Raw genomic sequence first — 23968 nt, 5'->3', positions numbered from 1 at the left:
TAAATTTATTAGGTTTAAGTAGTTCTAAGTTCTAGGGGACTGATGACCTCAGAAGTTAAGTCACATAGTGCTCAGAGCCATTTGAACCACAAAGCATGGCAGCTTGACGCCTTCAAATTTCTGCCGGTTCGGAAGTAAAGAGTACAGCAATTAAGTGATGTGCAAACAGCAGTCCTAGGTATAGTACACACATTTTCCTTTGTTTGGTTTTAAATGAGAGTGCAGAGAATAGCAAGTGTCGCTAGGAAGAGGGGTGGTGTAGAGCAAGTATGTTTTGTACCAAGTGTCAATCCTCGGTGTGGATAGTTAGTTTTCTTTTCTGAGAAGGAGTTACAGATAACATTCGTGATGCACTGAAAATTGCTTCATCATTCTTAAAAAAAAAAAGTTCTTAGAAACAAACAGCAACAATTGTATCACTGAATCATTAATTCTTGTTTTAATAAAGCGCCTGTAAAAACTAAACGTAATTTATCTTCTGTCATTTTAAAAACGAAAGTGTTCGCCGGCCGGAATGGCCGAGCGGTTCTAGGTGCTAGTCTGGAACCGTGCGACTGCTACGGTCGCAGGTTCGAATCCTGCCTCGGGCATGGATGTGTGTGGTGTACTTAGGTTAGTTAGGTTTAAGTAGTTCTAAGTTCTAGGGGACTGATGACCTCAGAAGTTAAGTCCCATAGTGCTCAGAGCCATTTCAACCATTCCTGAATGAAAGTGTTCAAAGAAAATTCTTTTTCATTCTAAAGTTAGGCGGTAATGTTGATAATGGTCGGAGGAGCGGGGGGCGAGGGTTACTAACTAATATCTGGTTGCAGTGGGGGGTAATGGTCTCAAAAAGCTGGGGAACCACTGGAGTAGAAGTTGTTCGAAGAAACTTAACTTCAGATCCTATGTTTGTAAGAGTTTGTTTCATTATTTCCAAGAGTTTTTCTGTTTCTTGAAAAGTGTGCTCGTGCATGTCGGTAACGGCGGAGACGACCTGCGACACCCCGCGGCGGGGGTGGTCGGCCGGCCTCCACCTGATTGCCGGCGCCTGGTAGTTCGCCAGCATTCGTGACGTCACGCGGCGGCGGTCGATAGCTGTGCGTGCGGCGGTGCCTGTGTGTGTGTGTCCCTGCCGGGAGCAACCCGTGCCGTGCCGACCCGACTAGACTCGCCAACAGTCTGTGCGCGGCTGCCGTGCAGGGAGGTCGCCGTGCAAGTGCCGAGTTCGCGTACGTGGCGTCTTACTAGGGACGAAGCTCCGCCTATCTCTGTGGACACCTGTGCACTAGCCGCTGTGTCGTCGACGACGGAATCCGAAAGGTATGGCGGCAGAGATTGTTTGTGACGCGAAAATGTGCAATTCGTACAAGTGGACAGTGTCAACCTCCGGCCGAAAATGTTGTTTTAAGACAGCCCTAGACTACGGTATCGTTTGCAGCGACATGCCCCCGACACTTTTAGTAATTCATTCGCCCAAAGATCAGTATAAGGAAGATGTGGTACATATGCAAAACACACGTGTTTAAGACAGCAGGACAGGAAAGGTGGTCGGTTGAAGGACACATCCCGGCATTTGCCTGAAGTGGTTTAGTAAAACCGGGGAAAGTCTAAATCACGATGCCTAGACAGAGCACGAACCTTCATTCTCCCGAGTCTAAGACCTGTGTTTTAAGAAGTGCTTTACCTCAGCCAGATATACCTAACATAGTTCGTATACTTATACATACATGGAACATGTACTCCTTAGTTAAACGGGCGTATTAGAACACGTATTCGTGGGTTTGCCACGGTACTGCACTTCTGCTTGCTGTCATGTGGCTGTAGCAGGCGAAGAACCGGTTTGCTCATAAAAGGAGTAATCTGTTGCACGAGGCTTGCGGTCGGTAGGGAAATGTGAAACCCCTACACGGCTGGCAACGTCCAAACGAGAAGTGCATAGTATACCAATAGCAATTATTAGAAATGTTACTGTGAATCGCTCATGAGGTAGTCGACGTCTTTGTTACGTAAGTAAGTAAATATCAAGCCAGCGTTATGTATAACCACGGTAAAACCTCTAAAATCTTTGTTTTTCTGCTACTTTTGATTGTCTACCATTCGGCAGTTTTTAGAATGTATACTAGATGCCCATACGTTTAAAATGTCTCATGTCCATATAGTGGTGTGATAAGTTGACGTAGAGCGTAGCACATAATCTAGTCCATGGTTATGTTCTGGGGTATGTGATGTCGTGCCACATCCCAGTTCCTCCTACCTTCACATAACCAAATAGACATACAATTTTAAAATACTGTATGCCACATGCTCCGTGATAGTAATACTGAAGTAGGCTAGGTAGTGACTTACTGTCGAAAGTAGGTGCAAAACGACAAAGATTTTAGAAGCTTCATCGAGGTTGTACATGAAAAGGTCATTAATGAAACCTGCGAAGCACAACTTAAAGAAGACTTTTAATATTGCCCGTAAGAAGATTTGGAAATACGGAAGCGTCCGATCCTGCCCGTCTGTTTTGACCCATGACGTCACAAATATGGCGGAAACGACCATAAACAATATGGCACATATAAAGTCGTTACTTACACATTATGAGGACGAAAATACATCGAAAAACAAACACACACACGTTCCACAAAAAGCCTGACACTAACGGGACAAGCGCGGAAAATAGGGGGTTTTTGGGTGGGGACAAACTAAATATAAACAAATTTAGACACCCACCCCCAGACAAAACCACGCAAAACGACGAAAAAAACAGACATTACAAAACTCCCCAAATACCACTAAACACACTATCATCTGGAATCGAACACTTTCCTTGACATATATAGCTTAACAGCAGCTCCCGATCTCATAAATTGGGATCGAACACTTCCCTTGACCTATACAACTCAACAGCAGTTCCCGATCCCATAAATTGGGATTGAACACTTCCCTTGGCCTATATAGCTCAAAAACATCTCCCGATACCAATACCAATAGCCACACATTGGGATCGAACACTTCCCTTGACCTGTTATCCTTAAATCTCCACATACAGCCGTCCCTGGTCCGAGATGCCTCATTTCTTCACGACATACTGAACACTTCACGACTTCATCCAAAAATCCGAATAGTTGAAGAAATTTTTTTTAGAGACAACGCACTGTCCCCCATCATAGCCGACAACCGAAAACTGTTGATCCTGTCAGTCATAACCATACCTACCAAAGACATAAAGAAAGCAATTTACCAAAATTCACACACGACGCCACACTCGCAAACTAAACCAAAAACATCACCTAACACACCACCAGAGAGCACCACCGATCGCATCAAAACGACACCTACAAACACGCCACTCTCACAAACTAAATTCCGCGCCGTCGTGACGTCACACACCACAACAGCCTTACGTCACGGGTCAAAGCCGACGGGTGGGATCGGACGCTTCGGTCGACCCGAAGATTTCACACATCTGGCGATTTGTCGAAAGTCCAAACCGACAGCAGTCACGATCTTGGGAGTAACTCTCTGACTGACCAGTAAACTATTTTGAGCAGCAAGTGAATTAAATTGTGTGGGGTTATGTTTCAACAATAAGTGCACCAGGAAGAAAGTCACTGCGCGCGCACACGTACGCACTCACATTGTCTTATAAGAGTTACTGTGTTAGTTTTGCCGTTAACGTACTGAAAAATAGCTTTTTTTGTCTACACTATCAAGTAAACTTGACGTTGAGCATTTAATTCTGGGCGCTGTGGTATTTGCTGAGGAAACAGAATAAAAACTGTTCCTGTCTGCGAACAGTTAGTATGTTAGTGTCATCCTGTGATGGTAATATATTGCACCGACTCACACACACATTGCTATCTGAAGGTCAGGAGAGTATCTTCCTGTGCAATACTATAATACAGGCTTTCCCAAACTATTTTGCCGTAACAATGGCGTTTTTTCTTCGAAATTTGACGAAAATAATGTTTTAAATTTTTGGTTTCTGTATTATTAATGATGAAACTGAAGTAATAATGAAATAAAACAAGCTTTTTATCATTTTTAGTAAATTTTATTAACCTTCATAATAAACAAGGTGTTCCATCAAAGTACCAGGACTCTCAATGTTCCTTCATGGTGTCTACGACCCGGGAAAAACCCCGGAATTTTTTCATTCGGGAGAAAACCGGGAAAAACCCGGGAATTTTTAGAATTCCGGGAATCTATTATTGTTTTAGATTTCAGTTAAATTTTTGTGATTTTGACTGGTAAGAATCAATACCCCAGCAAAGGATATTACTGTATCCCGCTTCTGCAGAATAATACTGCAGCAACAAAACATGAACGAGAGGAAAAAATGAACGAAAATAAAACTTAAGTCGCAAAGGAAATGCGCCATATACAACAGCAAAACATAGTGCTCATACAAGCGTCTGCCAACAGCAAAGTGTCATATGCTATAGGAAGACTATGCATTGCTTCCTAACAACAATTTGCCTCCGATGAGCGTGACGTCAGAGCTGTTTACATTAGATTCGTTTGAGCAGTTGCGGGCGGGCTCTTGTGCATGCGCAGTTGAGTACCTTCTCCCGCTTCTGGCTACGGATGTGTGGCTGGGCGCCACTACCTAATATTGTCCCGGTTAGGAAATGTAGATCCTGGGCTATGCACAGAGCAGTCTGAGCTGTAGTGGGGAGGTGGGTAGTCTCCACGTGACCCGTGTTTACGTTTAGTGATTTTGCTGTTTCCTCTTCATTTATTGCTCTCACATGAAATGAAAACAAAACGGATTTCTGTGACCGGGATCTATCAAATGAATTAAAATACGTTCACATGTTTACGGAAGGCTAAAATTTTCTCCACCTTTCTGACAGTCAAGCATTAATCGCCTTGAAGTTATTTTTGTCGGTTTGCTAAAGAGATTTGACTTTTATTAATCATGAGCGATGAGGCAGTCAATTTATTTGAAACGAAGTGTTTAATTTCACGCTGTTGGTTAGTTTCAACTGTTCGCTGCATTTCAAGTGCACGTTTTCCATTTTCTAGCTCGCATGGCATTATGCCATAATAAAGAACCAAACATGAGACAATACAGTACTGGTACTCAAGAAAATTTACATCCGACTCTGGACATACGAATGTGCACTTTCAGCCGAATTATGCATTTCAGTATGGTTGACGAAATTCCTATACTCTTGAAGTATCCTCTGATGTCTTGTTTCTTTTGTGAAATAGCGCAAAATCTTTTAATGTTTTACACGTACGAACATACGAGCTTCCTGCGTCATCGTAGCTGCGCAAGAGCAGGGGCGCCTGTTATCTGGCGCTCTCTGGCAACTGCTGAAACGAATCAGTTTCTAACACGTCACGGGAAAATATTGCGAATGGTGGTTTGAAAAGCTTTACTTTTTGAAAGTAAATTTCCTTTTACACAAGATGAACAATGTGCGAGAATGTACGATGAATTTCTTAAATCAGAGAGCGTATGACTCTCAATTAAAAATCAACTCTTTGATGACGACCATCTAGAAGAATTTCGAGCCCAGAAGGTCAGAAATTTACGTCATTATTAAAAATTTTACTGGCACATTTGTGTGATATATCTGAGTGTAACACGCGCAGAAAATATCAACATTATATGTGGAAGCTTAGCTTCTCTTGCTGGTTATTAATCTTCGAGACCACGATTATATGTGAAAGCTTTGTTTTGCTTGTAGCAACACTATGTATATTAATTTAAACCATTAACTTTTCCTATTTGTATTTTCACACTACTTATGAGTGATCTTGCTATTGGCTGACTACATCACGTGTTGTATGCAGTCTTCGGCTGGCGAGATCACGTGACATCAGCTATGACTGGCTTACAAAAGCGCGTCGCAATCTCGATTTCAATGCTTTGGAAAGTAACATGAGGTGTTTGGTGGAATTCGAAGTTATACCTTCATAACAGGAAACTATGTAGCGTACATGTTGCTGCACATCAGAGATCTTTCCAAAACGTGTTTTTTTTCCCTTAGTTTCGTTTTCTAAAGTGCCGCGAAATTCTACGTCGCCATATAAAACCATAAACATTCAAAGTACTGATAAATTTTACAGTGCCGAGGAAAAGTATACTATCACTTAACACGGAAAATTGTATTTTCACCAGGGAGAAAGTGTATTTTCAACCGGGAAATCCGGGAAAAATCCGGGAATTTTTTTCCTCGTCCATGTATACACCCTGTTCTTCAGAGTGGAAGTTTGGGAGCCCCTGTACAATCAGTGAAATGTAACGAAACCTTCAGTCGTTGCCGAGAGTAACACACTGGGGGAACTGATCTCAAGCGTGCTAAACCGGTCTTACACAGTAGAAAGCACCTCCACGTCTGTTAGCTGACTGAGGTTCGCAGGGCACAGTATAATATTAGAAACAAGATGTGCAAGGTCTTAAATCACAACTTCGTTTCGCCTGTTTACTTCAGTATTTCATGCAGCAGACGCATGCAACTTGTACTATATTTATGACCCCAGTTGTGCAACATGAAGCACGTGGTACGAAATGCAGATACTGTATCTACATATGAAATGCTATCTCAATGGCCACCGTGGCTGACTAGATTTCCTGTAGAAGCTGCAGTTGTCGCCCAAACGTCGAGGAAAGATGTCAGACCAATAGACGACACTAATTGAGTTTCTTGTAGCTTTGACTTTTACAAAATTATTTTCGTTGTGAGACTCTTCACGTATTTTGCTCTTGTATGTGGTCTTGATATGAAAGTATCCTGTCAATAACTGTTCCTTTGTGGTAGTGAAGTGACTACTTTTCACGATTTCTACTTTACTTGAAGCATCGTGCGTATTTTGCCTAGACTTATTTTAGATTTCTTTCGTACTCGTTGCCCCAGCGACCTACCGGTACTGATTAAGTGGATGACTTGCAATTTTTGAAGGGTTATTACCCCCTCCTCCTCCCTCCCCATTGTTGAAGTCTACATGTAAATGTTAAGACAATAGCGCATCACATTTTTTAAAAAAAATTCTCTGTATTATTTCAGTTCGACTCTAGAATAAAAACCCACTGACGATGGCTTAATTGGCGACGAAAGTTGATTCGAGGAAATCATATTCTTATTCAGGGAAGCGTTCAAGGTATTATTCCTGGATCGGACCCAAACTGATTACGGGTATACTTTAAATTTAACTGTGCAGATAACGAAAGTGCACTTAATTCCGATACTAAGTTCTGATAGTCCAGTCCAGATTTGGATTTTTAAGGGACTGAACACGTATTAGTCAGTAGATGAAATGAAGCTGCAGCTGTCCAATTGAAATCGATAAAGTTCTGATTTATACCATCCACATTCTAGCTACAGCTTTACCTTTTGGGATAGTGAAGTAAGATGCTCATAAAATGACATACTTGAACAAATACAGCAACCAAGCATGTTTGCAAGCTTTATTTACGCCAATACATATTGTGGGCTTTCACACATCTTCAGTTGGCATAAATACGCTTGTATCCTCAGATAACATTGTTTTTGTCGACTGCGTTTTGGACGTTCTTTTTTCGCATTAATGTACATAGGCGGCACACTTTTGGATCCAGTGACGCAGCGCAGCATTCGCCATGGCGGCACCAGTATACGCAAAGGTGTGTGCGCCATGCGTTTGAATCGGGAAACGAGGAGCTAAAAGTTAAAGAATAAAACAATTCTAGTATTCAGAATGCAGTCGGTAAAAACTCTACACTGACGATTGGTGACAGGCCGATAAACTTTTTGGCGTAAATGAAGCTACATAAAGAGGGTGGTTGAGATACTTCTTTAAGTAACTCATACTTTAGCTTCGGAGCTCAGTAGCCATTAACAAAACGAAAAGGTTTCTTTCATAGAGACCGCTACCAGCTAAAGGATTTGTTGCCTTAAATTATTTAATGAAGCAGCACGTTTGGATGTGTAAACCTAATCTTCATGCTATGATGGTAATGCAAAAGCATTTAACAAAAGTACTTACAGATACTGAAGTTGTTCTCGACAGTGTTGGCAGAGAAAGGGAAAGAAAACGTAATATGAAGGAATTTCACTTCGTTTGTTGGTCCGCTACTTGAAGAAAAAAGAAAATTAGTACTAAAGTTTTCGTACGATATCTGGGAGCATGCTGTTTCTACTTGAGCTTGTTAACCACTGTTTATAAACAATACCAAGGAGCCATAGCGCAGAAGACTGAATTTGGATGGTGGTTATCGATGATATAGAAGATTTTCGATTATATCGTTTTTTTATTTATTTTTTTTAACAGCAGTTCAAATGGGCTGTTAATGCCGCACAAAATAAACGGTTTCTGAAATAACCAATTTCAGGTTTTTTATTCCTGTTACATACTGTAATAAACGTAGAAATCGAACAAAGATTGAAAAATTTTGACTCCTTCAGTTTCAAGATATATAGAATCAAAATATTACATTAAATAGGCAAATAAAAAACTATCTGTCTACCATTGGCTGCTTTTCTCGAAAAGTGATGTGCTTGAGTACTACAAAAAAAATCACCAGTATTCTGCTATTGATTCTAATTTCCTGAAACTCTACTCAAAAATCATGTTGTAATTGGGGATGATACTACTATTTGGACATAACAAATAGTCAATGCTAAAGGGTGAAAACTGAAGCTGAAAGACTATTTTGCCTGTTAATTTGTTCGTTTTCAAGGGCCAAAAGCAGATAACGCATGTTGTGTAAACAGGACTTATATTATATCGCGGGTTTGTTGTGGCTACTCTCGTTTTTAATCTTTAAAGGCAAATGAAGCATTGTACATCACTGATACCGCACTTCGTAAAATACTTCCAGATTAGGGACGGTGCCATTCTGTAATACAGCGGATGTTTGACAACGGCAATGAGAAACTGCCATACAGACCAGGTGAAAGTCCTGCACACTGCATGAACACGCGTACCATCTAATGAGCCACGACCCATGGTAACAGGTACATTATTGTCTGAGCAGTGCTGTACCAAACCTTACGCCATTTGTTTGTTGCCCGTCTTTGTCGCAAATGTCATTAAGATAGCACTGATCGCTTTTCCCATTTCTTATAATAACGCGATATTTCAAAGCATTGTACAGGTTACTAACAAAACCTACCCGTTCTTTAAAAATAACTCTTTTACCCAGTAATTAGTAAAAAAAAAAACCTGACATAACGGCAAACAAATACCGAAAAATATGGATTATTCAGAACTAAAGTACCGGTATCAGTTTTAACAAGTCGGTTTTTCCCATTCCTAAACTGAACACACAACAGCAAGAGAGCCGTTTAATACGAGAAGAAGTGAGCATTTAAAATTCCTTGTGTTGAATAGCAGACCAACAAACGTCGTGAATATTGCCTCGCGTTAGGTTTTCCTTCTTTCGCCGCAGGATAACCGCATCACATGTAAAGATTATACAGAACAACTTTTATACTAATAGATGTGTGCTTTTGTTAAATGTTTTTGTATTGGCATTGTGCACTGAACACGTTTATGCCTCGAAACATGTTACTTCATAAAATAATTAAAGTGAACAAGCTTGTATTTCATAGTGATCTCCAAAAACCATTTTCGTGTGTTTGAAACAGTCGCTGTCGGTTAAGTCAATATAGCTTTAAATCGCCGTTAACAAGGTTAAGGTAACAGAAACATCCTTTGTGATAGTGCTACAGTTACTGCGTAATCGTTTAGAACACACTTGTCCTAAAGACCAAAGGAAAAAACAGGAATCTATTTTTTAAATGAGAAAATGTAGGTTGAAATAGCAGGTAACTTGGTTCGATGGAAAGAGATATTAGCGTGAGATTAGTGTTGTCAATAGCAGTAACCTCCCAGGTAGTTGGACCTTTAAGGACATACCGCTGACGAGTGAGTGTGTTGGCGTTGGGGAGACTAGCGAGCTGAGTCGGTTTCCGCGAACGCAGCTGTTGGCGGAACTGCTTTCAAGTCGGCGCTTCGGCCGGCCGTGACCGCGTGAGCAGGCCGGGAGAGAGGAGAGGAGGGAACAAAGGAACGTCTGCAGGCAGTCGCGCGTGCCGGCGCCACGACGAGCTGTCCTGCTCACGTTCCCAAGGCGTGCTAGCTGGGCAAGAGGACACTGTTTTCCTTTTGTTTTCTTCCGTAGAAATTAGATTCAGTCCCGTCTTTCGACAACAAAGTATCTCCTTGCATCGGCGTGAAGGCTTCTGCAGCCCGTGCATTTGAGCGGCCTCGCGCAGGCAGCTGCAGTTATCAGTTGCTGCCCTGAGCTGTAACTGCTGCGAGGGGCTTGCGACGAGAACTGCGCATGCGTAGAAGCGCTGAGAATAGGACGCAGTCACATGGCAACTCAAAACAAAGTCGCACCGCACTCCTCAGTACTGAGCGATGGAAGTGAAGTGACTGACGGACCGTCCGTTTTCCGTCAGCAAGCGGAAGGGCACGAGAGGCCGACTCGCCAGACGATCGTTTTCTCGTTCACTCTGTTTTTCAGTGGAATTGAACGTTTTCCAATAACTCTTCGGGTTTAAGTGGTTTCACAGATTGACACAAGACTGACGGTTAAATCAGTTATAACTGCTTTCAATCTCCGAGTTTCAGTGATTGCACTTCATACTTTTTCAGTTATACAGGGTGGTCCACTGCTCGTGACTGGGCCAAATATCTCACGAAGTAAGCGTCAAACGAAAAAAACTACAAAGAACGAAACTCTTCTAGCTTGAAGGGGGAAACCAGATTGCGCTATGGTTGGCCCACTAGATGGCGCTGCCATAGATCAGAGATATAAACTACGTTTATTAAATAGGAACCCCCATTTTTATTATATGTTCGTGTAGTACGTAAAGAAATATGAATGTTTCAGTTGGACAACTTTTTTCGCTTTGTGATAGATGGCGCTGTAATAGTCACAAACATATGGCTCACAATTTTAGACGAACAGTTGGTAACAGGTAGGTTTTTTAAATTAAAATACAGAACGTAGGTGCGTTTGAATATTTTATTTCGGTTGTTCCAATGTGATACATCTACTGTTGTGGCGGAACAAGCTAGCTACGCCACACTGAGAAGGAAGCCGAAAGGCACGCGTACACACACGCCGACTGGCATCAAGTCTGGAACAGGATACGTTATGACTGCTATAAAGAAAATACGTAGCTTTGGAATATACTTAACTTTTAATCAATCCTTGTGATACATCTCTCTTGACTATACAAATGAGACTCGTAAGATACATGCACTGTTACAATTGGTGCCTTGCTAAGTCGTAGCCATTAACTTAGCTGAAGGCTATTCTAACTGTCTCTCGGCAAATGAGAGCAAAGGCTTCGTCAGTATAGTCGCTAGCAACGTCGTCGTACAACTGGGGCGAGTGCTAGTCAGTCTCTCGAGACCTGCCGTGTGGTGGCGCTCGGTCTACGATCACACAGTGGCGACACGCGGGTCCGACATGTACTAATGGACCGCGGCCGATTTAAGCTACCACTTAGCAAGTGTGGTGTCTGGCAGTGACACCACATCTACCTTTGTGAACCTATCATTTCTGAGAAGGCATGCTGTTACAGCGTGATTACCTGTAAATACCACATTAATACAATAAATGCTCAAAATGATGTCCGTCAACCTCAATGCATTTGGCAATACGTGTGACGACATTCCTCTCAACAGCGAGTAGTCCGCCTTCCGTAATGTTCACACATGCATTGACTATGCGCTGACGCATGTTGTCAGGCGTTGTCGGTGGATCACGATAGCAAATATCCTCCAACTTTCCCCACAGAAAGAAATCCGGGAACGTCAGATCCGCTGAACGTGCGGGCCATGGTATGGTGCTTCGACGACCAGTCCACCTGTCATGAAATATGCTATTCAATACCGCTTCAACCGCATACGAGCTATGTGCCGGACATCGCTATTCTGTCATACAGCGAAACATCTTGTAGTAACATCGGTAGAACATTACGTAGGAAATCAGCATACATTGCACCATTTAGATTGCCGTCGATAAAATGGGGGCCAATTATCCTTCTTGTCATAATGCCGCACCATACATTAACCCGCCAAGGTCACTGATGTTCCACTTGTCGCAGCCATCGTGGATTTTCCGTTGCCCAATAGTGCATATTATGCCGGTTTCCATTACCGCTGTTGGTGAATGACGCTTCGTCGCTAAATAGCACACCGCGTGCAAAAAAATCTGTCATCGTCCCGTAATTTCTCTTGTGCCCAGTGACAGAACTGTGCACGACGTTCAAAGTCGTCGCCATGCAATTCCTGGTGCATAGAAATATGGTACTGGTGCAATCGAATGATGTGCGGATTAGCCGCGACAGCAGCTAAAACACCTACTTGGGCATCATCATTTGTTGCAGGTCGTGGTTGACGTTTCAGATGTGGCTGAACACTTCTTGTTTCCTTAAATAACGTAACTATCAGGCGAACGGTCCGGACGCTTGGATGATGTCGTCCAGGATACCGAGCAGCATACATAGCACACGCCCGCTGGGCATTTTGATCACAATAGCCATACATCAACACGATATCGACCTTTTCCGCAATTGGTAAACGGTCCATTTTAACACGGGTAATGTATTACGAAGCAAATACCGTCCGCACTGGCGGAATGTTACGTGATACCACGTACTTATACGTTTGTTACTATTACAGCGCCATCTATCAAAAAGCGAAGAAAGTGGTCCAACTGAAACATTCATATTTCTTTACGTACTACACGAATATGTAATAAATATGGGGGTTCCTATTTTTAAAAAACGCAATTGATTTCCGTTTGACCTATGGCAGCGCCATCTAGCGGGTCAACCATAGCGCCATCTGGTTTTCCCCTTCAAGCTGGACGAGTTTCGTTCTTTGTAGTTCTTTTCGTTTAATGCTTATTTCGTGAGATATTTGGCCCGGTCATTATCAAAGGACCAGCCTGTATGTGGGGGCGTTCAATACGTACTGCAACACCTTTTTTTCTGGAAGCATGATTGTTTTATTCAGGATTCCAATACACGATATTATTCCCCGATCTTTCGGCTACAAAAACCTATTTTTCAACATAAGCTCCGTTGAGTGCAACGGCCTTACGCCACGTTACTGGTCGCTCTAGAATGGTCGGAGCCCACGTCTTCTGCATCAGTAACCTCCCTCGTAACATTTCCAGCAATTCCGCGTAGATGGTCCTCCGGTGCTCTTTGAGTGGCGTAACTGGTGGCAAACTGTCAGCACTACCAACAGACATATCCAGCTGTGTAGCGAAATATTTGATCGTGATCGATCACCTCGAATGAGTGTCCGCAGGTTCCAACTTTGTACGAGTCACAGCTGTGTGCGGCCGGCCTGCACACGGGAGCTGCCAGGTCTCCGTAGATATTCTGCAAGCGCCTGTTAATATCTGCGATACTGTGGTTGTCCGTCAAAAGAGGCCGCTGTGGCCGAGCGTTTCTAGGCGCTTCAGTCCGGAACCGCGCTGCTGCGCCGGTCGCAGGTTCGAATCCTACCTCGGGCATGGATATGTGTGATGTCCTTAGGTTGGTTAGGTTTAAGTAGTTCTAAGTCTAGGGGACTGATTACCTCAGATGTAATGTCCCATAGTGCTTCAAAATTTAAACTTCATGTAAATTTTTGCTAAACGCTTTGGGAAAGTTGCCGTAAAGAAGAGATACATAGCAAACAAAGATAACCAAGAAAAAGAAAAAAAAAATGAGACAAAAACAAAACACGATCAACTATGACCCGCCTCCACGTGGCGGGACACTGGGAAAGGTGCGATCGGGTGCGGGAACTGGTGAGGTGGTTCAGCCATATCAGCGCCCATATACCGATCGCAGCGGCTAAGTGGTCAATAAAGATCCACCTCAAGCAATTAGGCGGTGAGTCGTAAAATCAGGGCGGCAAGTGAAAAAAGTGCTTAGAGCCATTTGAAGCATTTGAACCGCCAAAAGAAACTAAATGACAGCTCTCGGCTTGGAACGCACCTTCGTTACACAGACACAATTTTGAAGGCTATGTATAGCGCCTCCACTTAACATCGCAACTTCATGAAACTGTATATGATGAAGCGGGAATATTCCACGATGTTCCACAACAAATGTCACCTGCAATTCGCCGGAAAAATGTGTTGCATTTATTGAACGCCCCTCGTACATGAATCATGACTAAGGTAGCTAGCTTTTTTAAGACACAAACAAAGGAAAAAGCATAATAAAGATTAAGAAGACACGGACCATAAAATAAATTTCTATAGTAGGACTGACCTCGACAACAATAGGTTATAACTTCCGATGTTAGCGGACGCCGCTAGACTCCCTTGTCTCTGCGCATGCGCAGTGTGCAGCATACTCCGAAATTCAGAAGTCCACATTCGGCACAATCCACAGACCGTTGGCGTCACAGACCCTCGCCTCGTCATTGGTTGCTGATTTACACGCATGCACGAAAGGCACACGCACTTCCAGTAATCTATTTTGACCAGGAAGTCTTCCGAGTGAAAGGGGTTTTCGGCGCATACTCGCAAAGGTTTGTTGTATAGCCGATGATACAATTAATAATAAAAAAATGGACAAGGGATAACTACAGTCAGTGAAGTTAAACACTAAATTATATTGTAAACCAGAGGAAACAAATTGAGGTAGTTCTGTCACAGAGTTACAGTTCTTTGCACACAGTTACAAACGATTTGGCGAGCTGTCTTCCTGCTGTACGCAAGGTGTTACACAAAGACATTAAGGAAGTCAGTAAAAGTGAAACCGAAAACTAGTACGTAGAAAGCGAGAAATAATGGCGAGAGCTGAACCTCGAACATGGAAATGGAATCTACGGGAATCGATATCCGTTAGAGAAACGGGGGGGGGGGGGGGCGGCCCTTTGAAGCTTATTGCATTACTGTTGACGGACTGGGAGTGGCGCATGCAAGCGAGGCTCTCGTATGACTGCAAGAGTGCAGCTGCCATGGTTGCTGCAGGCTCCCAACCTCCTGTCGTATTACTCGACTGCTGTCTGCCCCGTACATGTTGCTGCATTAGGGCTGTAAAAGTATCTTACGCATCCGTAGTGTGTCATAAGTAAGCGTAGACTACAGTAGTTTTCCTAGTGGCTTTGGTCAGTTAAGGTAGTTCCGCGTCTCCTGTACGTAAGGTGTGTTGCATATCTTTCGGGAGTTAGGTAACCTACAGAACATTTTTGTTGTACATAGTTATCTCCCTATCTGTTAAATAAAAGTTAACATTATTTACAGCAAAATTAAAATTGTCAATGTTTAATGTGTTCATTTGGAACATGAAACAGAGGGTGTTAAAGATAAAGAAAATAATACATACTAGGTTTGGAACTTAAATAGTGGCAACTATTTATTCACAACAGATACAAAAGAGTTACATGTTTGTACATGTTACTGACCTTCAAAGTAGTCACCAATGTTGTGTAGAACCCGTTGCCAGCGATGTGGAAGGCGTAGTATACTGTTAGCAGAGCGTGTTCTGTTAACGGTGTGAATGGAGCGGTCTGCTGCCTGTCGAATGTCTGGAACAGTTATGAAGCGAATGCCACGAAGTGATTCCTTCATCTTCGGTATCAAATCGAAGTCACAATGACTTAAGTCAGGGAAGTATGGTGGATGGTACAGTACTTCCCAGTCCCATCGACCGAACAGGAGCAGTCACAGCTTGCGCTATGTGCCCGCGCATTGTCGTGCAGAATGATGGGTGGGGTGCGCAGAAAGGGTCACCGCTTCTTTCTTGTCTTGAAGACCTTAATGACACTGTCGTGCTATACGACCTCTGGCACATTCAATCATGATCCAACTCCGTAGTTCCTGTTTCGGAAACATAGTGACACCATTCCGTTAGACCGCTCGCTCACAAGTGACTGCGTTTCCGTCTGTTGTGCGCACTGCGGTGACGTAGGTACGAGCGAGTCCATTTGCTCGGAGGTCAGGTAGGTATGTCAACAGCGTGTGCTATCAGTGACAGTAGCAGATTCTATTGCAAAGTGTCCCCACAGCAGTGTTGCCACTATTTAAGTTCCAAGCTACGTATTTATCATACAGCGCTAGAAAGCGCAATTTCTTCGACATAAAGGTAAACTAAAGAAAACCAAAACAAAATTATATCAAATCTCGCTTCAGTACTTCGTCGAACTTATATAAAACTTGTTTGTTATTCAGAAACAACTTTCGCATTTATCAGTAGTAAAAAGGAACTCTTGCATTTGATCATGAAGGAGAACGTTGTACTGAGTACGAAATAACAATTACCTATTTATGTTTTTGCATGTAAACTGTACTTGTATCGAAAGTAATTGCTTTAGTTACGTAAAAGCGCAGAGGTTACGCGATCAAATAATTTTTAGTTATAAAATGCAATTTATTTTCTTTAAGAATATAAAATACACAGTGGACTAATACTGAATGATGTGTGATTCTAATTATGTACAAAACAAACAACCAAACAAGAAAGTGAGGTGGTCGGCTCCCAATTTCCCTTACTCATCCTTTCTTCCCCTACCAACGCCAACATTATTACTGGTAACCCTACCATTTAGAATAGAATATTACTGAGAATATTACTGGTAATATTCTATTCTAAATAAAAGGGTTACCAGTAATAATGGTGGCGTTGGTAGGGGAAGAAAGGATGAGTAAGGGAAATTGGGAGCCGACCACCTCACTTTCTTGTTTGGTTGTTTACGACGTCATTTATGTAGTGTACCAGAACTATCGAACCGTAATTTTGATAGAGCGCAAATCCTACGTTCCAACCAAGGTGATGGAGAGAGATGGCGGTAACATGCACGTTGCGGGTACTCACGAAGCGACGTGTCTTACGCGACTGCATACAACTGAGGCCAGGAGATCAGTTGTGTATGCTTTTGTTACTTCGGCCACCACATAGCATGCTTCCGCAGGAGGCGAAGACGTGCCCAATGCCAGAAAAACTCGGGGTGGAGGCGCTAACGGCTACAGTGGCCTCAGACTAGTGGAGAGGCTCGGCCGTTTGAAGTTTAGGTTACAGGGCCTGGTTGGACACCAGTTCGAATCTCGCACAAGTGGTGTCCCTGCGCGCTAGCGTGCGCTCTGGCTAGGTTCGAGAGTAACGGTTCGGACTTCGAGAAAATTCGCCATTTTGAGCTATTTCAATATTAATTGAATGGTGGACGGGAAAAATGTTTAACTCCTTCCACACGATAACCCGCTTTGCTTGGCCTGACGTCGGTCGTGTTGATTGGAGAAACTTTTGACGTTCATATTGACTGATTTAATTAGTGAGGTTTTTAATTACACAGTTGATGGGTCATTGCTCAGTACCAGTAAACTCATCTCGTCAGCATCGTGAATCTAATCAGATTTCCTCGATTAATTTCATTTCACTCTTAGTTTTCTGGCACTGGGAAGGGTAGTCTGGGTGGCATAAAGCGGACGGTCGCAATGAAAAAACTGCGGCTTCAGGAATCGCTACATAAAATTGTTCACGGGAAATTGCCCCCTTTTCACGAAAACCCTACAGGTTATACATTATACACTGAAGAGCCAAAGAAACTGGTACACCTACCTAATATCGTGTAGGGCCCCCGCGAGCCCAAAGAAGTGCCGCAACACGACATGGCATGGACTGGACTAAGGTCTGAAGTAGTGCTGGAGGGAATTGACATAATGGATCCTGCAGGGCTGTCCATAAATCCGTAAGAGAACGAGGGGCGGGGGGGGGGCGGGGGGGGGTGTAGATCCTTCTGAACAGCACGTTGCAGGTCAACCCAGATGTGCTCAATAATGTTCATGTCTGAGGGGTTTTGTGGCCAACGAAAGTGTTTAAACACAGAAGAGTGTTCCTGGAGCCACTCTAGCAATTCTGAACGTGTGGGGTGTCTCATTGTCCTGCTGGAATTGCCCAACTCCGTCGGAATGCACAGTGGACATGAATGCAGGTGATAAGACAGGATCCTTACGTGTCACCTGTCAGTCGTATCTAGGCGTGTCAGGGTTCCCATATCATTCCAACTGCACACGCTCCACACCATACAGAGCCTCCACCAACTTGAACAGTCCCCTGCTGACATGCAGGGTCCATGAATTCGTGAGGTTGTCTCCATACCCGTACACGTCCATCCGCTCTACACAGTTTGAAACGAGACTCGTCCGACCAGGCAACATTTTCCAGACATCAACAGTCCAATGTCGATGTTGACGGGCTCATGCGAGGCGTAAAGCTTTGTGTCGTGTAGTAATTAAGGGTAGACGAGATGGCCTTCGGCTCCGAAAGTCCATATCGATGACGTTTCGTTGAAGGTTCAAATGGCTCTGAGCACTATGTAACTTCAGAGGTCATCAATCCTCTAGAACTTACTACTACTTAAACCTAACTAACCTAAGGACATCACACACATCCATGCCCGAGGCAGGAGTCGAACCTGCGACCGTAGCGGTCGCGCGGTTCCCGACTGTAGCTCCTAGAACCGCTCGGCCACCACGACCGGCTTCGCTGAAGGGTTCGCACGCTGAAACTTGATGGCCCAGAACTGAAATCTGCAGCAATTTGCTGAAGGGTTGCACTTCTGTCACATTGAACGATTCTCTTCAGTCGTCGTTGGTCCCGTTCTTGCAGTATCGTTTTCCGGCCGCAGCGATGTCTAAGATTTGATGTTTTACCGGATGCCTGATATTCACGGTATACTCATCAAATGATCGTACGGAAAAATTGTCACTTCATGACTACCTCGGAGATGTGTCCTATCGCTCGTGCGCAGACTAGAACACGACGTTGAAACTCAGTTCAATCTGATAACCTGCCATTGTAGCAGCAGTAACCGATCTAACAACTGCTCCAGACACCTGTTGTGTTGCCGACAACAGCGCCGTATTCTGCCTGTTTACATATTTCTGTATTTGAATCCGCATGCCTATACCAGTTTCTTCGGCGCTTCACTGTAGTTTGAAAAGTAAAAAATGTTTAGTGAAACATTAATACACAGGTTTTTGTCTAGCTTATATTCCATATTATGACAATATTGTTTTGCGGGTGTTCACAAGAATCGTTCAAAACTTGCTACAAATTATTAGTTTCCTAGGTCTTTTTATTCTTTGTATAGTTACTTATGCAGAACGGTGAGAGCCAGGACGGACCCTGGGTTGCCATTTGACTTCACTTCAAAAAGTGCATATCTTACTTAATATTCTTTGAAGTGGCTTCGCAGATGAGAAAATATAGCATAAAAAGTTCTTTGAACATGCAGAGAAGTTTAGAACTTTGTAGTTGACCCTTATTTGAGAGGAACTACAGACTCAACGGCAAGTCGTTCCTCAGGCGACGGAATCTGTCCATTTCGGCCTAGGGGAACGGTTTTTGTCTTGCAGGCAACAGTTTAATAGCATGTGCTAAGAACAAATGTGCGCGACGAACGAGCAAATAATCATAGTTACCGAGTACCATACCTTGCGTATAAACTGCCATACTAATTTCGCGCCGCGACGGAGTAACAAGGTCTGAAGGTCAGTCGCTCGGCGCGTATTTTGGGCTTCCAAATGCATTGGACGAACGTCAGAAGTCAATAGATCGGATCTGTAATCATGATATTTTAAGTGTATTAGTTATAAACATATAACTCATTACAATACTGCTCATTAAAAGTTTCCTTAATTTTCACTGGTGTTTTAACTATTGAAAATTTAAAACTATAAAAGATGTATTCTCGAAAGAAGATGATATTTTTTAAACTCAGAGCTACCTTCGTAACCGATTTGTAGAGCGTGTTAGTCTCTCCCACACATACTTCTCGGAACTGTCACAGGGATGAATCGAACAGATTCGTACGCCTGACACTAATGTAAAGGCTTTGCATTTGTGAATGTAAAAGGGAGTGGCTATGTAGTACTGGCTGTGGATACTCATTACGCCATATGCAGCCCTTAGTAACACAAATAGCTGGCCTGTTCGTGGGACGTTGCGTCGCCAGCTGTCCAGCTTTAGCGCGTGTTTTAAGTCTCTTCGCTGGTCAGAAACCTGTTGCGCCTCGATGCCAGCTGAGCTGCACAACTTGCAGCAACGTGGCTGACGCTGCTCTTTAAGAGAAAAAGTGGACATACTTCAACGTAACATTTCAGTCTGCGTTGTACTATTGGGCGTACTACCACATTTTTCTACTCGTATTTTCCTCTGCATCTGTATTATGCGCGTCTTTGTCCAGAGTGTGACGAAGGATATTTTTTTTTTTTTGTTTTGGCATGCACTGAGATTTCTTCCCATTCCATTCACGAATGGGGCTTATATGCCCTTGTACGAGCTGTTAATCTAATTTTTTTAAACTCTAAGGCAGTGCAGGCCCCGGATCTACGGTATTTCCGAACCGGGCAAAAACTTGATACTCAGCGCTCTCTCGCTCCCCTTCCATTCGAGCGTTTGACATAGGACGCCAAATTTTAAAAATTCGAATTACCATAAATGTTTGTAGCGCACATCTTTTTGAAGAATTTGATATGTAAAACGTGTATGTTCGAGGAAATGTAAAACGCATTATTTGGTCTTAAGTGTGTCAAAATGCAGTGCCACGCCTACTCATCTATTCCCAGTCGGCCGGTTTGACATCCTAACCCCGACCCCTCTTAAAAAAAACTTACAATTAATTGTCAACTACATTTTTATGTTGCTTCTTAGAAATGTCTAAATTTTATGACATTGTACCAACTTACATTTCAGTGTAACAAGATTTTTATTTTTTCAAATTATCATCATTAACATAGGGTGTTTTTGTCGGAAATGTAGCTGGAGTGTAGACTGACTCCACAGGTGCAATAACTATACTTTATAACCTCATAATAGACCAATTTTTACAGAACAAATGTTTGTTATATTAAAGATACGCGGAACTGATCAAACAAATGTTCACTGGTCCTCTCGACTACTCGTCAGATTGTCATATCCAAGTTCAGCTCATCTTTTTCCTCTCCAAAGGGAGAACATGTTTTGGCTGTCACTCATCAAATAAGGAAAATGCGCCTTGAGGTGTTCAGCTTGTGACTTCTTAATCTTGAGTACATTGTTGTACATCTGACTGAAAGTTAACTCACGTGGAAGCATCACGATGTTTGGAAGTGCAACCGTACGGTCAGGTCCAGTAAACATATGCGAAGGTCCTGATCCCTCAATTTTATACTTCCTTACCCTTTCAATTTTACTGTTTTTTTTTAAGTAGTGGTCAGCAGCTTCTTAAATGTTGGATATCGTTGACTGGTGTGCTTGGGAGATGAGGAAAGGTGTTGGACGTTCTTGAGGAGAGAGAATGACTGTCTCCCAGTCATCATGTACTTGAATGAACTGATTCTGTTTCGTACATGAACTTAGGGAGAAATCTTGATAAACAATAAAGAAGTCACTTCTTTATGCCATCGGGCGGGAAGAGTTTTACCTACGTAATTCATATGTTGCTCGCCCATCAGCTTCTTCGTTATTACATTTTTGTTTCTTTCTTGAAGTTTCCGCTTTTTACGCCTCTGAACACTGTCTTTGGAATCCATTACAGAACCACAGACACTGAACCGTCACTTGACAAAGAGTAGACTGAAACAATCCAACAAGTATTGCGAAGGAGATAACGAACACACGGGATGCATTGTTACCTGCTTTCACACAAAAATAGCCCTTGTCAAATGACAAAGGCTGTTTTTGTAACAAACTTTAGAGTTTTTATAGAACCATCGCATTTTTGAGCTGCAATGCCTCAGGACAAAGGATCGTTTCTGACATATCTGATAAGAAATCGTGAGTTTCGAGGATGGCTAAAAGACTGCGCTGCGCAACAGTATTAAGTTTTTATAACACCACAAAAACTCTGAAATTCTACTCGGAACATTTCTTGTAAAGTGGATTATGCAGGAACGAAACGGCTGAGCCACACAACTGGAGGGGGGGTGGGGGGAGTGTCAAGTTTCCAAATAAGGCACTGGAAATGCTCTCCGTTGCGAAGCAAGCTGAAACACAGAAAATTCTGTACCAGAGCTACGGATTCAACTGTATAACAAAAGAACGCTACCAGAACGGGAAATTTTACGATTCTTAATGTTACTCTCCGTCGCCTCCGCCGTAGATTAGAAAGCAGTGGGCAATGAGTCTGAATATCTAAGCGGGGACACATCCCTCGGAGAACAATGAAAACCCGCAGCAGGCCGATGTATTAAAACGGAGAAAGTCACTGTAGGATTTCCTTACTTATGATCAATTTCATCGAAGTAGACATAAAAGTTATAGAGATTAAGAGGGTTTGGCGTCTCGGCAAACTTATTTCGAATGCGATGTGTGTGTGACCGATAGGGTTTTCAGATATACTTGATCAGGTGTGTTTCCTGACAATTCTTAGTATTTTGATTTGTCAGGCTTGATATGATCAAGAATGTGGACCAGCAATCTTAATTTTTAATATATTTTTATTTATCTAGATTGTGGAATTATAAAATATTATGTTTTGAATGTGCTAGCATTCATCAGATGCAAAATAGAGGGAAAAAGTATAGCTTATAAAAAGTCATATCTACTTACAATAAGTGCAACACGAGAAGAAAAGATAGTGACATAGAAAATGCCGTAAAATATCATTACAAAGCGTAACACGTCATATATTGTACATTTAAGTTCTGAGTTATAGAACCACAGTGTGTTTCTTGATGCTGCTATTTAACATGCAAAGAGGCGTACAATGGCAAGAGGGCACCACCGTATACGCAATTACATAATAAAATTTATAAAATTAAAATCAAATGTGGTAAAATGTGATACAATGTTATGCAGAAGGGCCGTTCTACACTCGCCCGCTGTACGTTGGCGATTGACAAGTCACAGTGCGCCGTAAGAGACCCCTGGTAGCTGCAATGAACTCATCGATGGCACAACGTGCCCCCTTGGCCATTCTGCATTTTACGTCTGTTACATTATCACGTAAATTACTGACGTGAAATGAGCCTTCTGATGATACAACACTGATCTTTCGTATCTTACATTCTATTCTTTAAATTACTTCGTAATTTACTATGGAGTACCTTCAATTATCAGAGTACAGCCTGCTCATTAGAATTTTTTTTATCTGCTTTTATACTCCCCGCACATTTTATTATTTTCAGATGTTGAACTCTCATACTACCATAAGATAATTTGCCAACATTTTACTGCATATTGTTTAACTACGTTTAAATACGATAATTTTTTTCTATGTAATTGTGCGTACAGTGGCATCCCCCTTGCAAATGCAAGTCTCTGTTTATTAAATAGCAGCATCACGAAACACCTAGTAGTTTTATGCCTCACTACCAGAATGTACGATATGTGTCGCGTTAAATTTTGTAACAATATTTTACGGCATGTCATTTGTCACTTTGGAAACCGGTAATATCAGTTCATATACTCGCGATCTAGACAAGTAAAAGTTCAATTAAAGCCTCAATAGAAAATGCGTGACTGTTGACTAGCACGCTGAATTAACCCACTGGACAAAGTAAATTTACTTAAATTTGTCTTTATTGTTGAGAAATGCGATGGAACAGGCGACACGATAAAGATCAACACAATCGAAAAACTTGAGACCCTAGTGTGTTTCTAAATTCTTCCTGGAATAAAGGCCATATTTAGCAACCGAGAATCTCTCTCCCTTTAAAGCTGTTTTAGCTTCACTGACAATGTTAAGTTGTGCACCACTCTTGCCCTTTTCTCGTTGGAGTCGCGTGCGGTCCGTTATAACGACGATTACTGGTAAACCTCCGTGTGGGCTCCATTCTCTCTAATTTTATCCTGACGGTCTTTCCGCGAATATACGTAGGAGAAAGCAATTTATTGGTTGATTTTCGCTCCTCGAACTCTTACAGTAGACCACGCCGTGATGCAGAACGCTTCTCTTCCAGCGTCTCCGTGACACACCGCATTTACTAAGTGGACCTGTAACGAAACGCGCTGCTCTTGTCTGGATCTTCTCTGTTTTCTCTGTCAGTCTTACCTGGTATGGATCCCATATTGGCAAGCAGTATTTAAGCATTGGTCGAACGATTGTTTCGTAA

General features: G+C 42.6%; 1 pseudogene; it reads left to right on the top strand.

Annotated features, from left to right (window-relative positions):
- The first annotated feature begins 1165 nt into the window (after positions 1–1165).
- LOC126236244 (probable multidrug resistance-associated protein lethal(2)03659) overlaps positions 1166–23968 on the top strand; it is a 275573-nt pseudogene continuing 252770 nt past the window's right edge.

This window comes from Schistocerca nitens, chromosome 2 (genome assembly GCF_023898315.1).
Source record: "Schistocerca nitens isolate TAMUIC-IGC-003100 chromosome 2, iqSchNite1.1, whole genome shotgun sequence".
Classification (NCBI taxonomy): Eukaryota; Metazoa; Arthropoda; class Insecta; order Orthoptera; family Acrididae; genus Schistocerca; species Schistocerca nitens.
This window is presented reverse-complemented; position numbering and strand designations above follow the sequence as displayed.